This window comes from Takifugu rubripes, unplaced genomic scaffold, assembly GCF_901000725.2.
Source record: "Takifugu rubripes unplaced genomic scaffold, fTakRub1.2, whole genome shotgun sequence".
Classification (NCBI taxonomy): Eukaryota; Metazoa; Chordata; class Actinopteri; order Tetraodontiformes; family Tetraodontidae; genus Takifugu; species Takifugu rubripes.
In genome coordinates, this window is record NW_021821616.1 from 1 (window position 1) to 19,867 (window position 19,867).

At 50.9% G+C, this 19,867-nt stretch overlaps 1 protein-coding gene across 1 annotated transcript in view; it reads right to left on the reverse strand.

Moving 5' to 3' along the window:
• Positions 1 to 3,242: 3,242 nt before the first annotated feature.
• Positions 3,243 to 19,867, reverse strand: part of LOC115248238 (ATPase family protein 2 homolog) — a 45,800-nt gene continuing 29,175 nt past the window's right edge. The window contains exons 6-7 of the mRNA XM_029831835.1: positions 10,908 to 11,072; positions 3,243 to 3,548 (exon numbers count right to left, since the gene is read on the reverse strand). The gene's annotated coding sequence lies outside the window, so the exon portion shown is untranslated. The remainder of the gene's footprint in view (positions 3,549 to 10,907; positions 11,073 to 19,867) is intronic.

A 19,867-nucleotide genomic window follows, 5' to 3' on the forward strand; every position in this document is an offset into this window, starting at 1 on the left:
CGTACTGCTTGCCCCCCGGCCACGACCACCCGCGCCGCTGCCCCCACGTGATGTGGTGGCCCTGTGGCCGGTGCTCATAGTTGTTGTTCACATTGACGAGGATGACCTCGTGAGTTCTCTCCTGCTTGTCCTGAGGCCTGGGGGCCATGCGAGGCGCAGGGGGCCTACGTACCACCGAGGGCCCCTCGGTGTACTCGTTATTGGAGCGGATGGCCTTGATTTGATCCAGGGAGAGAATGGCGGCATGCTGGAACTCCCGCTCGTAATCCGACCTCTGACGGCTCTCCAGGGAAGGCTGCGGATCACCACTAATGAACCGCCAGGGCCATGTTGACTTTGGAGCTCCATCTGGGGGGATCACCACTTCCGACATTCACCGTGGACTTGGCATGCATCGGAAAACCTGCGAGTGGGGAGGGGGGGGAGACAAAGGAGGGACAGGGATGATCAGAAACCATTTGACCAGCATCGAGACGCAGATCTGGTGAAACTTCACCCACTTTACCGGCGTCGATCTGAAACCAGAGCAGAAAAAAATCGACTTCCGCTGCACACTGAGCTTTATTATTGGACTCTACGCTGAAATAAACAAGTCCTGGTTTAATGTGACAGCGAGTCACCTCCGAGTCTGCGGAGCGGAGCAAACCCACAGGGGGAGAGAAGGTTGACTATTAACGAGACTTTTTGTACCTTCATCTCCAATAAGCACACATCTAAACTTCAGCCGGCCCTGCAAACACTTCCCCTCCTCATTTACATTTGTATGACTCGTTAACATTTAAATGCGCCGCGGCGACGAAATGAGGACGCGATCCAAGGGACCTAAATGAGCTGCCTCACTTAGTATTCTATTACTACACCGAAAAGGATTTCAGGGAAACGGGGACAAAAGTGGAGCAGGGGGAAAAAACCCAGAGGTCAGACCGAGTTCCGACAAAAACAGAGCTCGGTTTAAAAAGCGGACGCGCTTTGACGCACAAATTCAGGCGTATTTGAAACTAATTATTGGTTTAATAAACATCCCGAGAGCTCGAACCGCCAGCAGGAATGTTGTTTTCAGCCTCTGTGGATGTTGTGAAGCTGCAGGAACCGAGTAGAAACACAAACAGGGGCAGATTAACGGGGGGGGGGGGGGAACCGAAGGCGAAGCCGCGTTTGGCGACTGTTTTTCGGATAATAACACACGTCAGATTGCGTGTTTCAGTCTAAACGTGCACGCTGGCACGCGTGGAAGAGATAAAAAGTCACCAAATCCATTCCAATATAAAGAAAAGACAGATCCGGTGACCGAGGGGACACGTCCAGACGGACGGGGAAGGGGGGGGGGGGGAGTTATGAATGAAAACAAGCGCCGCGGGGGAAGGGTGTCCGCGCCGCGCAGCCACGGGGACACGGACATGGAAGCGCGGCGGGATCCATCCGAGGAATGTCTCGGGATTTGTGCAGCGAACCCTCAACATCCATGTCGACCCGGCGGCCGCGGCGCGTCCCGAGCGCCGGCGGCGCGACGGTGACAGGCGGAGAGCAGAGATACGCACCTATATGCAACCATCCATAACGTCGAATCCATCAACCAAACGACCAAAACTCCATCCGAGAGGAAGCCAGAGTGTCCGCGCGGAGGAGCACCACATCCACGGCCAGATAATCCAAGAGCGAGTGTATCTCCCTTTGCGTTATTCCCTTTTCTCGGTTCGAGTGTCTGGTTTGGTTCAGCAGCTCAGCAGGCGTGCATGCGGGGGAAAGAAGGTATAAATCCACTGCTGCGCACCTGGAGGCCGATCTGGAGTCAGTCCCGACGGGTGTGCGGGAAAGAAGGGGCTTAAAAGTCGCTGCAGGTCGATCGAGGCGAATCTTAAATCCAGAACTCTTCTCCTCTTCGACCGTGCGCTCGCAGCCGAGTCGTGCCCGTGAACTTATTGTTGCGTGGAAAAAAAGCTGCTCCACGGCGGTGCGCGCTCGGCAGCTCTGCAGGTCTGTTCAGCACTGAATGAATGAGAGCTCAGGGCTCAGGCTTTGCTCCACAGGCCAACTCCCATTGGCCATTCACGGCCATGAAAGAGGATACAGCGCATCCGCTCCTGATTCATTGGGCAGATGTGGAGGCCGGACCAGGAGCTGCGCGCACCCTTAAGGTGGAACGGAGAGTTCCCCTCCTACGGGAGGGGGAGCAAAAGTTTCCGTTGCGGAGGATTAATGTGTGAATGAGGTTAAAGTTAGAGTGATGCAATAAAAACGACTTTTGCTTTGATTCCCGGACCGAATTCGGATGATTTCGCCCCCATTTCAGCATCTTAAAAAGAGAATTCTGCGTCCCGGAATCAAAATTTATGTCTAAAATGAGATCAAATAAACTCTCCTACACTGTTGGACTGCGGTAATGCAACGATTTGATGGAGCAAACGGCGTAAATCAGACAAAAGTTTTGGCCTCTCAAAAGTGTCATTTTTTTTTTATAGATTTAATCGACTTTTTGAGCAGGAAAGGACACTTGACGTCTCTAAAAAAGACCTCTGGCGGTTCTGGGACGCAGAAGCTGATGTCCTCCCAGAGAACATCAACAGGATGTCTCCTCTGCTCTGTGGAATGTTCCCATTACGCATTCACGCGTGTCCTCGGTGGAAACCATCAGCCCCGCTTGCGTAACTCTGATGTGGACGCGTTCCCATCACCCGTGTCGGGGCTCGGGCTCTCTTTTGGACCCGACCGATTCGGAGGTTTTTTTTTTCCGGGACCACCTTAAGAGGGAAACAGCCAGAGCAACAGACCCCCCCACCCCCCTTCTCTGTTCCTGACTGTCTGGTTTGATTGGTGTCGCGGATGCGCCACATCCGGATCCATGAGAAAAGGAAGTTCAATACAAAGTCAATTTATCCCATTCAAATGGAAAAATCAATAGACCCCCCCCCCGCCCCAGTCCCCGGGTCAGTTAATGCATTAAATAAAGGAGGACACAACGGACGCGGGGGAGTTCTCAGGGGTGGAAGCTCCAACCGTCGGTGATGAAGCTGCACCGACAGATGGCCGCCTGCTCCCCGCTCCCCGCGGTCGGAAGCGCGGACGGAAATCTCACGATTACAGCAATTAGCCGATTTTCCACGGGTGTGATGAATCTACAAAGGGACCCCCCCCCCCCTGCCCCCAGGAACCATCAGGGTTCCAGAAGGGCCCTGATTAAATCCCAATGTTACCATTCTGATCCTGTAAATGCATCATTCTGGAAACAGGTTTAAAAAAAAAGGGTTTTTAATGCAAATACAAACCGGATGAACAGATTTACACTCAAATAACTTAAATTATGCTTTTATTACAACATCCTGATCAAACGTGAGGCCGAAACTAAAAAGCTTGTGGAGCGACGGGGCTCAGAAGAAGCTCAGGCCGCCGCTGCGCTGCTGCTGATAGCTGACGTACGACTGGACGAGGGAGTCGGGGATCCGGGGCTTCACGGTGCTCAGGGCTCCTTCAAAGTGTCCGGCCAGGACGCGCTGGGCTTTGATGTCGTCCTGGAGGGCCAGGAGGGCGGCCTCTCTGCATACTGCGGTTATCTGCGACAGGAAACACACAGACATTCAGCTGTCAGGAGCGGAGCGTCCGCCTGGTGGCCCCCGGCGGCGAGGCTAGCTGCGTTTATGCTAACAGCGGAGCGGCTTGTTTATCACACGGACATTAAAAGATGGAGGAGAGCAAAGCAGATGGTCCGTGATCCACGCCGCCAAAATGCGTACCGCTCCGTACCGGATGGGGAGGCAACGCCGAGACGCTAGCTTTAGCCGCCATGTTATGATGATTCCTCGCGGTTCTAAAAAAGTTACGTAACCACCCAGACCGCCGCGGTGGCACCGTCGACCTTTGGGGAGAGACTACGCACATGGCGGAGGAGTGACTCACTTCCGAATCGGTGGCGACAGCTGATGAAGGCCAGGCACCTTTCACACAGCTCTACCCTCCTCCTCCTCACCCCCCCACCCCATAAACGTTGTTCCAGAGCGACCCGACTGCTAACAGGAAGCTATTCGCCTGTACAACCACTGATAACAGGGAGGTCAGTGGGACAGGGGGTCACATGACCAGCAGGGTGTGAATTTGTTCAGAGGGATGAAAGATGTTGGTCACGTGGTCGCGCCTGAAGAGTCACACATAACGTTAGCAAGTCCATCCAGGCTCCATAATGCATGGACAAGTAGTGTTAATAGGCAGGACAAACGCCCCCTGGTGGTCCCACAGAGACACGCACCAATCAAGTCACTCCACATTATCACACGGAGCCAGTTTTCATTCCTATATTATTCCTAAATATATTCCTATTATATTTCATTCCTGCATATAAACAGTTTGGGACTAAACTCTGAGTAGAGCTAGCAGAATTGCTAATTGCTGCCATGCTAAAGGTAGCAAACAAGCTGATTATTAGCTTATAGTCCCATTTTCATCATATTTCCACCACTTTAAGATGAATCTTTAAAATAAAACTGAATTTAAATCCTGCCAAACAGAATCTGGAGAATTCAATCTGGGGGCGGAGCCACTTAAATGTGCTCAGCTAGCGCGCACAGATCAGGACAGGTGCTCTGCAGATGTCAGGATGTGACCCCCCCCCCCCCCATCTCCTTCAGCCCAATGACCTACATGATTTAGGTAGCGTAAACACAAAAGCCCGGGTTAATTTTGCATCGGGGCTTCCCATCATTCACGTCGTTAAGGCCTGTCAGTAATAATGATGCTAAACAATGAGGCCGTGTTTCCCGCTTCCCTGTTTACAAATGGCGTGAGGGCGAGCGAGGGCGGCGAGCGAGGGCAGGCAAGCGAGGGCGGGCGAGCGAGGGAGATGCCACATGTTCAACAATGTGATTTAGTGTTTCTAAGTAACATCCACAAACAGGAACAAAGTCTGCAGCCAAACAGGCGTCCTGAAACTCGGAGTTAGCTTCCTTTTGGACTCAACGGCTAATAATTATTTGGCTGTTTACTCCAACAACACCCATCAGGTTTATGAAAGGGGGGGGGGATGCTGAAGGGGGGAAGTTGAAGTACACAAGCGACACGCACAGGCCCCCGCATTCATGCCGGCCGGGTTTATGAGCTGGTCTGCGAAGGCGATCAACAAGCTAGTTGTTTCCCGCTGCGTGTTTACCCGTACAGGCCCCGAAAAAATAAAAATAAAGCCACAAAGGCAAACAAGGCGAGGAAAAGAGCCGGTTTGTTTGTGAACATGGAGGCATTCCTCAACCCCAGCCAAAAGTTGACCCCCCATCCCCCCACCCTCCGCTAGTGCCACCATGGTGTCCTAAAACCATCCAAAAAGCCGCCACCCTGGAAGAGAAGCAGAAAACTTTTCATCACAAACTTGCTGACTCAGAATGAAGCCAAACATCTTAGCGGTGGAGCTAAATAAAAGTGGACAAGCGGCTAACGGGGGGCTAACACCTCTTTCGTACCCATGTATGCGGATGACATTAACATTTTTGACTTGGGGCGGAGACCTGCACAACAGTGCCTCCTGGTGGCAGACGGCAGTAACTCCTCCCCCTCAAATAAGTCAAGTCACACAAAGGAAGCCACAAAGTTTGAAATTCCACATAAGGAATGTGTAAATGCTAATTTTACATCAGTTTTCGTGCTCCTGGTAGGTGACGTTCGTCCTTAAATCGCCTTCGACCACCGCCGCCACCAGCAGAAATCCCTGCGTCAGTCATTCCACCTCCATAAAATATCCGAGACTCTTAAACTGGGTTACTGGAAAAGTGATCGCTACTTGATTAGCGCGCCGCCACGTCCCCGTTTCCATGGATTCAAAGGCTCCAAAGCCCAAGCTGCACACTCTTGAACACGGAAAGACACATTTGGAACATTATTTTTCTTTGAAGTCACTGATAACTGAAGTATGGATGCTAGTATTCACTGCTAACATTCGCTAATTCCCAAGAAAACACAGATGAACATTTCATAAAGGTTAAAAGCTAAAGAACTGTTGAAAGTTAGAAATGGTCATTCGAGAGTTTTACCTCTCATCCACAACTTTTATGGCTTGATCTGAAACTCAACTGCTAACTACGGATTATCAAAAGCTAACAGGCTTGACTTTTTAACAACTGAGGCCAAAGAAGATTTATTTTTATGCACGAATCTACCGCCCGCGAGTGGGCGTTGTTATTGCTCTGTATAAATATCTCATTTTAAATTCCTTCCGTCATGAATTATAGCGTGAAGCTAATTTATCGGCGCTACAGCGTTGGCACGGGCGCTAGCAGGGCTCGTTACAGCCGGCCTATGGTTGCTTCCAGCCATTAAAGAGTCGGGACATGAAACTCGAGACACAACGGTGACCTTTATGCTCCACCGCTCGGTGCTCAGCGCGTTCCTCGGTAGCTACTACACCCTACAGAATATCACGCTACGCCGAGCAACAACATGCTGAATACCGCGTGTGGAGTGATTCAAAACATGTCCGACGCTGGACGTCAGGTATCGCTGCCCTTATGAGCTAAGGCGATACTAAATCTTCAGGAGCCCGAGGAGGAAACCAGCCCGCTGCCCTTCTGAGACGGTAACGAGCTCCAGAGGTGAATCACAGAATATAGGACACGTAGCGAAGCGGGCGTTGAACACACCTGACACTTGTTAGCGCTGGACGCAGAAAGTTAACGGATAAATACGTGAAAATACGTCCATTTCCATGCTCAGAAAGTGAAAACATTCGCGCGGACTCGTGCGCAGGTGCTTCACAGACTGAAACGTGCATGTGCGTGCAGCCCTCGAGCAAAGCAGCTATTTAAATCTCCATTTCAACGTTGCCCCAGAGGAGAGAAGCGGTGCGTGCCACGAGACAACCTGCTCAGTGCGGGGAAAATAAACCCCTCTCCGGGCGGAGGGGCGGCGGGGGACGCTGCTGGCAGCTAACGCCGGCGTTCTCAGGTCAAATCTGTCTGGTGTACTTTTCGCTTCCTACTTCAACAAAGGCGCTCAGTAAGTGTATCAGGCGGCCTTAATGAAGGGCTTGTTAGCCGCGCTACCGGCTGCAGATCCACTGGACTCGGGAGTGTGTGTTTACTATCAATCCGCCCCTGTGTCTACAGCAGGCTACATCCAGCCCTCCCCCAGCCCCCCCCCCTCTCCCACTCACACAAACGGTCACATTTACAGGCGTACCCCCCCCCCCCCCCCCCCAACACCCTCTCCTCCCTCTGTCCGTGAGTCCCGCACACAGTTTGTCGCGTGCAACACGCCACAAACGCCAACTATGAGAGCTGAGAAATGCTGAGCTTAGCTTCCTCTGAAGACACTTCGTTAGCCGTTTCGCAATACTCAGATGTCCATACGGCTGCTGTGGCCGGCTGGGGTGAAATGCATTGTGGGATACTTAGCTGTCCACACATCATCTCTGATGCACACGTGATAAAATGTGTGGAGAAGTATCCTATATGCTAGCTTCAATGGTACAGATTAGCCGTTAGAGGCAAACACGAGCCAGCACTGGCAGAGATTGGCCGGTATGGGTTGAGTTAGCATGTAGCAACAGGTGATAGCAAGAATTGTGTGTTCCTAGCTGGTAATTTCAGAGATTGAGTAGGAACGGCCGACTTCAACCACAGAAATACTAATTATTCATCGCGTCTTTGAAATGATGAACGACACATCGGTGGGAAATAACGATGAAAGCAGTTTTTCAGACGCTAACCAAATGCTAAACTCTGAGCCAAATTACATAAACAGCACAAAGACTCCAGAAACATTAACCGAATGTCGAGATTCACAAAGTCCCACAAACATAAATTGTGGTCAATCTGACATCTGATGCGAGAGAAGATATTGGCTCTGAAACGAGCGCTTAAGCAAATAACTAAATATTAACTACCGCCCCTCTAAAGCTGCCCCGACCACACCAGTTACACCGCCGTCAACCCGACCCCGGCTGGGAAAAAAAAAAAGTGAAAGAAGCCACGCTGCATCCAATTTTCAGAGAGGAAATTCAATAATCTATAAATCAAACAAAGTCGTGGAGTCCAAAGTCGGCCAGAAATAAAAGGTTTCATCCTCCGAAGAGGCAGCGGAAGTGTCTCCAGTGACATGAGAAACAAGGCCTGACCACAGCTCCATGTGAAACCCATTTAAAATTACAAGGAGAGAGAGGGGGGGTTACGCATGAGGGGAGGAGTCACGTGGGGAGAATGGAAACATCGCATGGTGTGTGTGTGTGTGTGTGTGTGTGTGTGTGGAGCCCTTAGAAAACTGTGATGATGAAAATGTGGGGCCTTGCTCACCACGTCACAGCTGAGGAACATTTTCATGCATGAAATCAACAAAAACAACGTCTCCATCCTCCCAACACGTGTGTGTGTGTGTGTGTGTGTGTGTGTGTGTTGGGGTTCGGGGGGGTAAATACCCTTAAGGGCACATCTGACTCCGCCCCTTAATCAGACGAATGAAAGCTCCTCGTTCTCTCGACGGCAGCGATGGCATATTTACCAAACACACCCACACTGAAGTGACCTGGACACTCAGCTGAGTGTGTGTGTGTGTGTGTGTGTGTGTGTGTTGTGGCAACTTAGCTAAAACCTCACCTGTTTGATATGTTTCACCCAAAAATCGCCTGCTTGGCTGCCTGCGTATAACGTCGGTCACTAAAAACCTCATTAAGAAAACCCTTCGCTACATTTAGCGCCTACATTACCCACAATGCCGCCTAACCTCGACTCATTAGCAAGAAGCGTTGAAAAACTTGTCCGCGACGTCAAAGGATATTGTGTTTCTGATTTCTGTTTGCTAGCATAGCGCGCCACATAGAACGAGGTGACAGAACTGCAGCTATGCTAATTAGCATTAGGGGCATTAAATCCCCCCCACTGATGTGGATGCAACCCTTCCTGCGGTCTCTTGCGCTTGCTAACAGCAGGCCTGAAACCCCACAGTCATTTGGACCCCCCCCCCCCCCGTCGGACACGCATTCCACCGTGTCTGACGTGTTTATTTGATGATTACGGATCTATTCTGCTTCCTGCGAGGTTCTGGACCAACGGCGCTGCGCTACATCCTTTAATCCAAGTGAGATAAAGGCTTTTTGGGGGCTCCATTTTCCTCTGCCTCGTGTCCTTGGTGATGAAATTCTTTGCACAAACACACTCGGGGTGATAAATCAGGCGCTCCGAGCGGGAGAAGGAGCAGCCACGACCACAACAGGTGTCGGGAGGAAACCATTTGTCTTCCTTAGGGAGGGGGTCGCTCCCTGCGTTCCAAATCCATCCTTCTGCTTTTAAAACAACAGACAGCAAACATTTTGTGCGTCTTTGGAGTTAAAATTGTCCGAAACCGAAGAGTTGCAGTTCCGCTGGAAACCTTGGGGGGCAGCGTCGCGCACAGGAGCCAAAGAGGAAAACAGCTGGATTTTGAAATGACAAATGTGTTTACGGTCAACAACCGAACAGCTGGCGGCATCATCCAGTGCAGGTGATGCATTAACGGAAGCGTCTGATTGGTACTTCCTGCTCTGGAATAAACATTCCTGCTTTAAAAAAGGAAAACACACGCGTGGATGAGTTTAAATGACTGCCGGCCAAGCGTCTGGGACAGCCCAGAGACACCCCCCCCCAGACCATGGCAGAGGTGGCGATCCCCAGGAGGCAGGTGATTTCAGCCAGTATCAGGCCCCTCCCACATCGACCCCCCAACCTCTTCAAGCAGCGAGCAAATCAAAGGAATCGAATCAAAAGGTCATTAACCATTTTTTTAACGCTAACTGGTAAAACTATGGAGAATGTTCTCAAACCCGGCACCAGGTGGAAACCAGGGGGGCTGGGTTCTACCTGCATACGTCCACCAGGTGCACACCTGCTGCCACATCACCTGAATCCCTCTGAACATCAAAGACTGGATCAATGAGAAAAAAACCCTTCAGTTTCCAAACTTCAACAAAATCAAAGCACATTTTTGCAACAACAAAGTTGGGAATCTAAGAAAATTCCACATGGAGAGGGACGGAAGTTCAAAGGTGCTTTGATGATTATGAAATGCAACGTCTTGGTTTGGTATAAAGGAAAGAGGGCAGGAAATGATCACATCTGGATTCCTGACAGCTGTTTCATGTCCAAGGATTCAACAAACGTGCTCCGTTTCACCCCCCAACCCGTCCGCTGGAGGATCCGACTCATCCAAGCCAAACGATTTCTTTCCATAAACGAGGGCGGCGGCTCCAGGTGTTGACCCGGGACCCCAAAGGTCGGAGGTCAGCTGTCGTTCCTCGATGCAAAACTAGAATCTGAAGATTTAGGACACCTACATTGTTATTTGAAATATGTGTTTTCACAGCTCGCCAAGGAACGCAGTAAAAAGCGCCTGTTTTCCGAGCCTGTCAGCAACCGCCGTGACATTTCTGTCATGTCCGCGACCCGCGAAATCTAAATATACAACAGGATTTACAGGTCCGACCGGAACCGTCGCGCCGAACCAGCGAGCTCCAACAACGACACGATCAAAACGGGCTAAAGTTGGATTTTAGATCTTTAAAAAAAGGTGTAAACTGATCAAACACGGGCCTGTTTTGCCTGACGGCGAGGCTTTTGGTCGCTTAGCAACAGAAGAAACAGTCCCATCGGGTGTGTAAATACGTGCGGTCAAACGTGGCGTCGCTACGCGTGAGCTCGTGTTTTAGTTTTACAGCTTCACGGCTTCGTGATTTGTGGGAATCCTGAATTCCTGCAGTTTTCAGCTCATCCTGGACTAAAGGGAATGTTGCTGCGTGGTGCCAACGTGGACGTGTGGAGCATTGCCTTATATGTCCTCACGGGTCTTCCACACGTTCCTAAATCTCCTTCGGTTGACACCGCTCTGTTGTCCTCAGGAAATGGGACTATTTTCCCGCGGTGTTTCTTCTAGCCGTAGCGCTCCGAGCTAGCTCGGCACTCGGGACTCACCTCTGCGCCGGAATACTTGTCAGTCCGAGCCACCAGGTGATCCAGGGACACGTCCTGGTCCACCGGCGTGTGGCGGAACTGGAGAGAAAAGATCTGGCGTCGGGTCAGAGGGTCGGGAAGCGGCACGTAGATGATCCGATCGAGGCGACCTGGACGCATCAGAGCCTGGAGGGGGAGAAAAAACAGAGATTCAGGGATCTAATTATTTCTCCTCTTCCCAGCAATTTCTTTGGAGAGGATCTTTGGCGGGGGCGGGGGGGGGGGGGTCACATCAGCAGACCATGAATCTGCCCTTTGACCTCACGACTCGGTTCTTTTCAGGGTGGAGGCGGAGGGCCCGGAGCCGCCGCCGCCGCCGCTCCGACCCCTGTCGGCCTTTCTTTCCTCCCAGATGCTCACATCTCAAACTGTGAAATCCAAGTTTTCCACTTGCATCCGTCAGCACGGAGACAATGTTGACATTATCTGATAAACCCTCCACTTCCTACAGATCACATCCCCGTGACCCCAAAACAGTCCTGGAGTACCCAAAGCTGCCGTTGTCTCGCTTGTCAGACGTCATTAAGCGTCGGGCGCCTCTCGCGCGCAGACAGACAAGACGCCACGTCTCCATCCGCCCTCCCCGGCCCGAGCCGTGACAAGACGAGACGGCGGGTTATTGTCCGGCCGGGAGCCGATTCCCCGTTCAACCCGCCCGGTTCGGGCATAACAGGGAGCTTTTTTTTTTTTACTTGCGTTGGCGTGTAAAAGCGGCGTCGGGAGGGGGAATCCGCAGAAGGGCAAACGTGGACTGGAACTGACAGCTTCATTGTTGTTCTGCTGGTTGCAGAGACGGCGCGGAGGCCTGGCGTCGGGCCAGACAGGCCACAGCGGGGCGAAAACCCGAGGCCGGCGGACGAGACGAGACGAGGCGGGAGACACGGAGACGCACGCCGCGCAGGAGGTCACGTCAGGAGCGATCAGTGCAGGTTGGAAGGACCTGACGAGCAGCCTTTGAACTCTTGTTTACTCGGCGGTCGCGCTCCCGCCGCCACACGGGTGTTTATGGGACGCTGAAGGTTCTGGGATGGGCGATTCTTCATCCGTTATCTCTTCAACGTACACAGATTAGACGCGGGACCTCCTCCACGTTTCCACAGCAGCCGGTTTTCCCGCCTTTTTTCTATCGGATGTTCATAGCCACCCTTCGGTGTCCACAACGGGACCGCGGTTGGCAGGATGAGGGCACCTGTGAGTGCTGTGTGGGGATGGGTGTCGCAGCAGGTCGATCCGGTCTGTGCCTGTGCCCGGGACGCTTCCCAAGTTGGTCTCCATGGAAGCATCTCCCAGCTGAGCGCCAGCATCACCCTGCTGACCTCTGGGCTAAATGGCCGGCAGACAAGCCGACGTTTGGATCGTTATCAGCTGCTAATTCCCTCAACACACGTCATGGAATGCTCGCGCTTCCCGCCGCTCCAGCTCCAAGGAGCTCCCAAAAAGCCGAGCCGACCTTCAGTCTGCTAAACACCTCGAACCACCCTCCCCCTTGTTGGTCTGTAGGAGCAGAGGGCCCATCTGTCATTTGACAAGATATGGTTGCAAAATCAGCGACGGGGTCACGAGTAGGAGGTGAGGACTGAGCGGGAATGCTTGGCCATGGCGGGAATGCTCGGCCATGTTTTTGGGAGCATCGATGAACTCCTCCAGTATAGAGTTTAAAACCAGTGCTGAACCAGCACAGCACTGGAATGACTGGAGCCGATCGGACAGGACTACATCAAGCGCGATGTGCAGGTGAGGTCAGGAGGGATCAGTCGACCAGAGAAAAGAGTACCGAAGTAAAAGAGCTCCGTTCTGTGACCCGGAATTCATTCCAGGCATTGCAGACCTCCTCAGGACTGATTACTCTACAATGACAGACGACTTCCTATCTGTGAAGGCCAGCACCTCTCCCCAACCACGGAGGAATTCTGGGAATCCTGTCCTCATTGTTGCTGAGCAAATTCTTGGCCAACCTCAACGAGACCTGCCCAGAGCGATGCCTCCAAGCAGGCACACCCCCCCCCCCCCCCAACACTCCAGGTGCCCCGATGCTCCACAGCCACAATGGGGTTAAATGAAGATCGCATCTGCTTTGCTGCTCCCCTCAGATCAAATAAAAAAAGAGAGAAAATTCTGGGCCCATCACGCTGAACACGATGACTAAGTTCTTCCATGCACATCTGGCGGAGTTTCTCTTTTCCTTTCAAGTTCTGTTCTTTCTGCCCCCCCTCCCCAGTTTGTGGGGCGATAGCAGGCTGTCTGGCTGAGTAAGTGGCCTGCCTGAGGAGACATCAGTTGACTTTGTTCCCTGCCTGGAGGCATCTGCTGGATGCGGTTTCCTAACCTGTCAGTCTGCAATCCTCGGAGGCCTTTGGTGAGTCACGCTGACTTGGAGATGGGCCACCCCGGATTTATGCGGAACACACACCAAACAAATAGGCTCCAGAGAGCATGATGGGAACCAAAAGATGACAGGGGGTCTCCTCACGTTGAGGCCGCATGCCACCGGGCCCCAGGCAACACGCGCGGTGATGTCAACCAGAACCACCAGCAGCAGAGCGGAAGTTGGTCAAACTGGACCTGACCTTCCGTTGAGGCGTCAACGCACTCGCCCCGGTTTGATTCTGACCGTTTGGATTGACAGTTGTTTTCACAGAGGACTTTGCTCCTTTGAGCGAGTTATTTTTGCCTCTTCCATAACGTCGCCGACAGCCGTCACGGCTTCAGCTATGTTGCTGCGCTCGCTTGCATATTTCAGACGTGGGTGTGTGGCCCAGGAAAGACGGCGTCTCCTCATTTTATCGAGGCTGCTGAGCGAATCGTGCCAAGATATGAGGGCAGTTATTCCTCCACACCTCCACCTCTCCTCTGTGATGATGTCACGCTATTTGCGGAGCTAATGCAGCTAATACCAGCCGAGGAATTAGGAAATCGCTACACAATGTTTGATTTATTACAAACCAGGCGATTGGATTTGTCACGATAATGTAAACAGCAGCCAGAGCGGATTAATTGGTTCATACCGAAGACTTTCACACACGTGTTCCACAAAAGATGACATAATTCTGGATGAGGCCCGCTGCGTTCAGAGGGACGCCGAACCTGCTTTCTGTCATTCTGATGTAGGAGAGGGTCAAACGAGGAGGAGAAGAAAGATCGAATCACAAAGGAAGGGAGGAGGAGGAGGAGGAGGAGGAGGCGGAGGAGATGGAGGAGACGGAGAGGGTTGGCAAGCAGTCAAAAACATGAGAGGCTTTCACTCTGGATTTTGCCCTTGAGTCAAACATGCATCCGGCCGGCGAGGCCACCATGTCCAAGAACCAAATAACTCAGGCGCCGTTAACCCCCTACTGTCCCTCGTTCACACTGACGCCAAGGATTCAGGACATTCCAGCAGCGAAAAGGCAGCTGTTGTTATAAAATATGGATTTGGAAGAGCAGAACAACATTTTATCACCAAAACAATTCTGCTGTTTTCCAAGTGTGACGGAGGTGTAATAACAATCTGTTGTGAACCGACCCCCTTTTCCCTTTGAATCTTTAGCATGTGTGAGCGCAGCTGTGTGTGCGCGCGTGTGTGTGCGTGCGCACGTGTCACACCTTTTACCTTTTATGGTGTGTGTGTGTTTCAGGGTCACAATCATATGGAGGCCAGGTGAAGAGGCTGAGATGGAGGGGGGCAGCAGCTGTGTTGCTCTTCCTTTGCGCTCTTCCTTTTGGTGGGGGTGGAAGGGGGGTGGGGGAGTTGGGGGGGGGTATGTGAGGGAGACAGATCTTAAACAGCCCAGGAGAACCAGTGCTCACCTCATCAAAATAAATCTGGCTACCGTCCAAAAAGCCACGTTATTTCAAGAGGAATTCGTAGACGTGTGTGTGTCTGTGTGTGTGTGTGCGGGGGGGGGGGGATTAGACCGAGACCAGGTTGAAATGTCGACTCATTGGTGCCCAAGATTAAAAAGAAGCATTAAAGCGACGGCGGCGGCCATAAAACACGCGAATGTTTGCTTTACAAAGAGGCGTTTCCTGTGAGCTGTCCACAGTTCGCAGTTTAATTCTCGAGGTCTTACAGACAAATGTAAACACGCCAGCTACGCTTTCCATAATCCACCTCAGCGCCTGTGGGGAGCGACCAGAGGTGGCGCGGTCTGAGCTGGGGGGGGGGGGGGGGCTTCCTCAGAGGGACCATCAGGAAAGACCGGCGCTCCCCCCGTTTGATCGCCTCTTTCGTTTGTTTATGTGCGAATCCAACAGGCTGCAAATCACATCAGGACCACCAAAGCCAGCGAGGACGCTAGCATCCGCCCAGCGCGCCTCGTGGCTCTGAAGATGAAAAACGACTTTTCTGTTTCGACAAGTGGCCATCACCTGTCGTCTCACAGCGGTTCGAGGTAATGGTCCGTGGCATTCTAGCTCCACCCCCTACCTACGGACGCGTACGTCAAAAGATATCATACACATACTTATATGGTGTGTGCTGACAGAAGATCCTTACATCTTGTTTTCTCTCACCCCCTCTCTCTCTCTGTCTCTCTCTCTCTCTCACACACACACACACCACACATGCACACACACACCACACAGCTAGACTGCAGGTGCCAGGCCCACCTCGGGGTCCCTGCCGGGCTCTCGTTAGGCCTGGTGCCATTCAGGCGGCTCCCAACATGTAACCCCGAGTGCTTTGTGTTTCTCTGACAGCCCTTGTCATTCTCTTCATGTGGAAAAAAGAGGAGGACTTCAGGGATTACGGCTTTGAAGAGGCTGACAGAGCCACAAGGCTGAGATTCATCTGGCACATTTAAAGGGCAACACTTGGACTTTTTACAGCAAAAAACTTCGATAAGCGAGCGCAAAAAGACATTAAAGGCAGAGTGCAGGGGCTATTTCTGACTAGTAGCCAAGGCTACTGCTACAATGCTAAAGCACAACATCCTCCAATAATTGCCAAGTATGAGCACATAACTATGACACGAAACACAGAACAGAATAATAAGCAGTAAATAGTCTTTTAAAATCGCTGCATGGCAGTCATTAATAAACTCTAAATGTCCCTTTTCAACATAGATCAGTAATTAAAGACACTCACACATGCTTGAATATGCACACACATGCTGCCACTCACAGATACTTACTAAAGACACAAACATAAACAGGCCCGTCGCTGAGTGACACAGCCAAGTCGGGCGGATCAGTTTCCACTTCCGTGAAATCTAAACATTAACTTGTTTACCTTCGTCCGGAGCTCCAGCCCCACACTGACTGGGGAGTGTGTTGCTGTATGTAGTTGCGTGTGTGTGTGTGTGTGTGTGTCCAGACAGAAAATAAAATAAAGAAATAAACCGATGATCTCAGGCAGAAAGACGGAAAACAAAACAAGTTTATAACCATGAAGCATTTGTGCAATGAAAAATAATAATTTACAGATTATTTTAGAATAAAACCAGCTTTCATCTTATTTCCTGGTGAGTATGGATCAAAGTATTGTTATTTTAAATGCAAGTCAAGGTAGCAAAGATGCAAAAAAAAAAGGCAAACGTGGAGATGTAACAATGCTCTGTCAGTTCTTTTGAATAACTTTGTGTATCCTGAAAATACATTAGCAAATAAGGCATAATCATCAGCATAACATTGACCAAAAACTGATAAATAGGACACAACACAACTTTTACCAACTTTTAACTCTTACCAAACATTTATTGAAACTTTAAATAAAAAATTGTCATTTTCCTTCCAGATATGTAGTTTTTACTGAAAAAGCAAAAGAAAACTTCTATGATGATTCCAGCACAAACTTTCTATTCTGTAATAATTTACTTAATTGTGGAAACAGATTACTTTTTCCTCTGTTTTCCACCCAGAACAACATCTAAATAAAAGTCATTTAGGCTTCAAATTCCTCAAAGAATCACTTTTATCTGCAGAGATCTTGAATGCAGTTCAAGTGCATCTGCTTTTATGTCTCGCTGTTGCACGCAAACAAGAGGAGCCGCATGCTAAATGTAATCTGAAGCATCAGAGCAATTAGCCACCTACTGAAGGAGATAACAAAACAGAGGAAGGAGCAATGGGGGGAGCAAGGAAGAGGAGGAAAAATCCCCCACCCAGCATGTGAAAACCTGTGTCAGATTTCTCCACAGACAAGGTCACCCTCTCTCAGTCCCGCTTCAATGCCCTGGTTTGGTAACCGGATCTGGAGCAAGAGGGTGACAAACCTGTTTTTGTCACAGCAAAGGTGCCCACTTGGTTTACGGGCGCCATTGTGTTGACAAGGCTACTCCCCCCCCCTCCCGTCCCGCCTGTCGTTGTGAGCTCTTAATTGTACGGAATGGCTCTGAATGTCTCCGCGACCTCTGCCGGTCTCTGCTCCAGAACCAGCTCGTCACCGCTGGCGTAATGCGGCACAGCTAAGTTAGCAGTTGGTATAGTTGTAATTGTGCTGCCTATGAAAATGCACAGTAATCCCTTCCAGCTGCCTCCCTCACTCACCCATCCTCCCCCTCCCCTTTTAGAGAAACTGTAGCTGCAGCACCGAGTATGTTTTCCACAAGCCCTGGTGGATTCATCCTGTTGACAGCACCGAGCCTTTTATGCATGGAAAACACAGTATTCCCTTTCAGGTGGAGAGACGATGGAAGGGAGTTGGAGAACCGGGCTGATGGGGTGTGGGGGGTGGGGGGCAAGGACGGTCCCCGCATCAGACTTCAAACTTCAAGATCTTTGGAACAGCAAAGTGAGAAACAGACGGTAGGATGGGAGGGGGGGGGATGAAGAGAAAGAAGGGGAGGCCAGAGAGGAGGAGGGAAGGAAGAAAAAAAACAACAACAGCACAAAAGAGTGCGTAATTAAGACAGGAAATGGGAGAAGAGAGGAGGGCTCTGGGGGCTTTCAGAAAGAGGCTGTCCGGGGTCGCTTTTCCAGAGCGGAGGAGTGGGGCTGATACCCGAGCCGTCTGAATGGAAATCAGATAATCTGTTAACACAAGGCATGGCCCAGATCCGGCCTGCAGACTGACATGGATAGGCCAGTTCCTGTTCCAATCCGCTGCGGTGGCACAAAGTGTTGCCAGGGCAACCAGCTGTTCCAGCCAAACTTTGCCTCTCTCTCACCGAGCTTGGGCCGGAGGGGGGGTGACAGGTGGGGCATGTGAGGCGAGCAAAAGCGGCACTGCGAAAATCAAAGCCGGCTCGGCGATGAAACAGTGACGAGTCCACCAGCACGCTAACAACACGCCACCAGAGCCTAGCGGGGATCAATAACGCGGCCTCTTCCTGGAACCGGTTCTTCCAGTTAAAGTTCACGGACACGTCGTTATTGAACAGGTGAAGCAGCAAGCGTTGACATGTGACAACGCATTTTTCCCCTCATATCTGCGAGGAGAATAAAGCTTCCGATGCTAACAAGATGGACCCGGTTTCGCAAAACAGGGTTGTTCTGAAAGTAGTGAGGAAAAAGGCCAACTGGCAGCTGTTTGCACTCCACAATGTGGCGTGTCATATAAAGAGATGTTTTTTTATTGAAAGGTCTATAGTTTCAGCCACGGCCTTCTGCCGAGCTACTTTTTAAGCTCAGTAGCAGGCTCGTGTTACCGTGCACACAAAGGTATAAAAAAAACAAAAACTGGCATCGTTTGAATAGTATTTTATTATAAAAACATGGTTCTGAATTTCTGTCCTGTTCATAGCTGTTGGTCAGGTGCCACAGCTACCCTGTTGGAGTCAGTGCAATGCGCAAGCTAGGCTATTGTTTAATTCAAGCACACCTTACGTTTGCACGTGAGCTCTTAGACCGGCACATTTCTGTGCTTCGCCCCAATCATTTGTCGTCATTTGAAAACGATTTAGTGGATCCCAGCGATGTGTCAGGATCAAACTCTCCCCGCAGTCTCGTAAAAGTCTTATTTACAATGGACTGAACAACTTTATAGATTCACCCCGGAGGTGAACCGGAGGCCGAGGCCCTAAATCACAGCTGGTTAATGAAGCGGCCGTTTTTACGCTGAAAACGTCAGAGCTCGTATTTACTGGAAAGGCAACTAAACACAATCGGAGGCGACGGCACCCACAACATGACCCGGGTGGTTTCAGGAAGGTGCTCTGTGATTCACGGATTCCTCAGCAGGACTAGAAAAGGACAAAAAGTGGATAAAAAAACTACACCTCCTACAAGACCTCCACCTCTGCTCCCACTTCAAGAGCGAGGCGGTGCGACATGCAGTGGCGTACCACAGCTTAAACTTCCCCTTCCTCTTGAGGGGAAGCCATTTTATTGTGTTCCACTGAGATAATTGCCAATCCTTTAAATGAAAGGGTTTTTCTCAGTGCTCTGGTAATTACTAGATACGCAGCAAGGGTCTGGTAAAAGAGGGGGGAGTGAAGGGGAAAAAAGAGAAGAAAACATGACAGGCAGGTATTAAAATTCAATGGGTGGGGCAGGAAGGAAGTGGAGAGAGGGATGTGTTGAAACAGAGATTGAAGGAGGGAGGGAGGGCGGCATGCTGTGCTGCTGCAGCCTCCCTTTTGGCTTTCACAAGGACGCGTTTATGGTCCGAGGGTTTGGCCTTCTTGTTTTTGATCTGCTGAGGAACTTGTGCCAGCTACCAAAGACACATCTGCTGCGGATCAATCAGTTAGCCGTGCTAAAGTAATTTATGGGGTGATGGCTGACCTCCTTTCCGACGTAAATCACCCGTCTTTATTTTGGGATCTTCCCATCAGATCCGGAGCGGCCGAGTGAAGCCCAAAACCTTTTTAGATCACGTGGTGCGCGTCCTGGTCTGTGTAACTCAGGGTGAGCAACTCAAAGGTTCGGGGTATCTTTGGGATTCCCACAGAATGAAAGGATGATTTGGGGAAAATGGATAAAACTATGAACCAAAAGCTGGGAAATGCCTCTGCAGGTGTCACCACGGTGATACAGACGAAGACCAGAGTGGGAACACCAAC